At 37.4% G+C, this 3,293-nt stretch overlaps 1 pseudogene; it reads left to right on the forward strand.

Moving 5' to 3' along the window:
- Nucleotides 1–235: 235 nt before the first annotated feature.
- LOC112470888 lies at nt 236–354 on the forward strand (annotated as a pseudogene).
- The last annotated feature ends 2,939 nt before the right edge of the window (nt 355–3,293 follow it).

The raw sequence follows: 3,293 nt of genomic DNA on the forward strand, positions 1-3,293 counted from the left end.
GTATCAAAGAGCTGACCCACCCATACACTACATTATCTTCAATTTACTTCTTTATTTCAAGGAGATTTTCAACTAAGTTTGAAATCAAAAGATTCTTATGTTCTAGATTTAGAGCTTTGTGTCCTTGAATGTTTTATTAAATCTTTCCATAATGGCTTCAGAGTGTTTTTCTTTCTCTCTAGATACATATTTTCATTTTATCTTAGAGGGAAGGCCTTTTAAAAAGTTTGTAGCTGTCTACGGCCATGCCACCCTGAACAAGGCCGATCTCATTTGATCTCAGAAGCTAAGCAGGGTCAGGCCTGGTTAGTATTTGGATAGGAGACCACCTAGGAAGACCAGGTGCTGTAGGTATAAAAAATGAAAAATAAGGTATTGTAAACTGACAAGGTCCTTGCAATCTGTGAGGTCAACCAAAGGTTGCCTTGCCTAAAAAAAAAGAAAAGAAAAAGAAAGAAAGAAAGAAAAGTTTGTCTCTGTCTCTGAACATCAGCCTCCAATTTGGCCAACTTCTGGTTAGAGTACTCCTTTAAAAAAATTATTTCAAATATGTCATCAAGTTTTCTTCAGCCAGGACAAACAGTAAATACCCTGGCGGTATTGAACTCTCCCACCATTTTCTTTCTTCTTTTAAATCAAAAATATACCAATCAAATGACTCGACAAAAACAATAAGCTTTTTATGATGTATCCATGGACACAAGAGGCATCACCAAAGGATGCAAAAGACGCAGCTCTCCCAAGATCCAGAACCATTTTCAAAGATAATTCAAAGAAAAAAAGACATAGATTTAGGCTTCCTCTGGGAGCTGGCAACAGTTGGTTGGACCAAAGCTGCAAGTAGAGTGCAACCCACATTTACATCATCATATGCTTATGGCCTCCAACTTGATGATTGAGCTGTCTGCATATGCAAGAACCAATAGCCTGTGTGCCCCAGACAGGCAGAGAGAGAGAGAGAGAGAGAGAGAGAGAGAGAGAGAGAGAGAGAGAGAGAGAGGGAGAGAGAGGGAGAGAAGACAGCAATGGCTATTCCTGAGAGAGAAAAGATTGATAACCAATGTGTAGCCCCCAAACAAAATTTGCTAGAGACTTCTGAATTTAGTAAGGAAGGAATAATGTGAAATTTTACCTTTCTTTCTTGATCCAGCACTACAGACAGAAAGTTAGGAGAGCTAACTCTGGTAAGAATCCTCCTGCCCCACCTCACATTGCCTGCTTCTGATAGTTTTCCCAGGATTCCAGCTGCAGGCTCCAGAACAAGTGTGATTCCCCATTGGGTCCCATCTGAGGTGCCAGAAACTGTAGAGGAGGAAAAATTATTTTCTCTCTACCTTTTACAGTGAGTTCTTAGCTCATATCCTCTTTTCTCTAGAGCACCTCATAAATGAATAAGCTTATCTAGGTTAAAAGTTTCCCACTGTAATTCAAGATTATACTTGGTGAGACCTTGCAATTTTTTCAAATATGTACAACTTTCAAAATCATAGTTTTTAAACATACAAGGAGCTTGGGAACAGAATGGACAAGCACTCAAGTGTTTTTTCTTTTTTCCTTTTCTTTCTTTCTTCCTTTCTTTCTTCCTTCCTTCCTTCCTTCCTTCCTTCCTTCCTTCCTTCCTTCCTTCCTTCCTTCCTTCCTTTCTTTCTTTCTTTCTTTCTTTCTTTCTTTCTTTCTTTCTTTCTTTCTTTTCTTTCGAGTTGGCATTGCTCAATTCTTAAGAACTTACGGATCCCGTGTGTTCTTCATTTCTGTTAGACAGATCTGTCACTCTTATCTTAGGAATGCACAAACAAAACCCACAGTTCCCAAACTACAGAAACCTGCAGAAGCTAACAAATCCAGACTGGATTAATCAAGAAATAGGGACTCGAGTTCCCAGTGGAACCATCTGTCAGCTCAAGCTGACCCTGGACTGGAAAAGCCAATTAGATTGATAGCTCAAATGCAAAGAGAATGGCACTTGGATCTAAGAGGAAATTTCTCATGGGCCTTAGAAATGCCAAGAAAGACAGAGAAATAAAGGATACAGTGGGTAGCGATGCCTGCCCAGGTGTTTCTCATTGTCCTCAGAGCCATCAACAGTTTCCTTTAGAACTCGTTCTCATCGCCAAAATGTTAAAGAACAAAATTCAACTTAGTAAATTTTAGCAATCTTATTGGCCTTATTCAGCAATTCATGATTCAGGCAGCATCCAATATAGCAGATAAAAAGGAGCTTTGGAAAGCTATACAAGATGAGAGACTTTTATAGATCAAAGTGAGCAGAAAAAGCAAGTTATACTGGGCATTTGCTGATTGGTTAAAGCAGGATTACTTTTCTTATATAGAGCAAAGGGAAGTCTTGGCCTGTCTCAGGTAACTTGTGTTAAGCAAGCAAGCATTAATTGGTTGACTTCAGCCTTCCTTTTCTGGAAGAGCCAAGCAAAGAATCTTAGTTAAGTTTTGGTTTGCTGATAGGGTTTAGCATGAGTAACTCCATCTTAGGCCTAATTTGGTTACTTTAACAACTTCAAATTAGAGTAGTTTCTAATATAAATTTTCTTCTGTCAACAGAATTTGGATTCAAGATGATAAGAATGATCTATATTTTTATTTACTGTTGTTAAAAGATAAACTGAAGCATGATTTTGAAAATGTTAAGAGTTTATTTGAACCAAAATCACTTTAAATTGGGCAGTGTCAAACTGGAAATAGTTAGGAACCCTCCAACAGGAGCTAAGTGAAAGCCTTTTATAGAGATGGTATGGAAGCAAAACAAAGGAATTATTTGATTGGCTTAAGCAGTTTTCTTACTTGGAAAAGCCTAGTTGACTGTTTGTGATTGGTTATCCTTAGGTTTTAATTTCTTCACCTTGAGGCAATTACTGGCTTAGGTTTTGTTTTATTTACATAGGCTGGTAGACAATTAGAACTACCTCAGTCTAATGCCTCTTTGTTTAATTAATTTAACACTGTAAAAATCCTCATCTTCTGCAGCTAGGTGAATATTAATCACACCTAATATTTTAACCAAAATGAGACTACCCTCAAAAAAAAATAAACCCTATTAGAATGGCTAAACAAACAAACAAACTAACAAAAACTGACAGTACCAAATGCTGACAAGGATACAGAAGAACAGAAACATTCATTGCTGATGAGAAATGCAAAATGGTACCGCCACTTTGGAAAACAGTTTGGCATCATCATATACAATTAAACAGAGAGTTACCATTCAAGCCAGGAACCCCACTTATAGGTATTTACCAAAGTGAATAGGAAACTTATGTTCAAATAATAATAATAATAAT

Source organism: Pteropus alecto, unplaced genomic scaffold, assembly GCF_000325575.1.
Source record: "Pteropus alecto unplaced genomic scaffold, ASM32557v1 scaffold199, whole genome shotgun sequence".
NCBI lineage: Eukaryota > Metazoa > Chordata > Mammalia > Chiroptera > Pteropodidae > Pteropus > Pteropus alecto.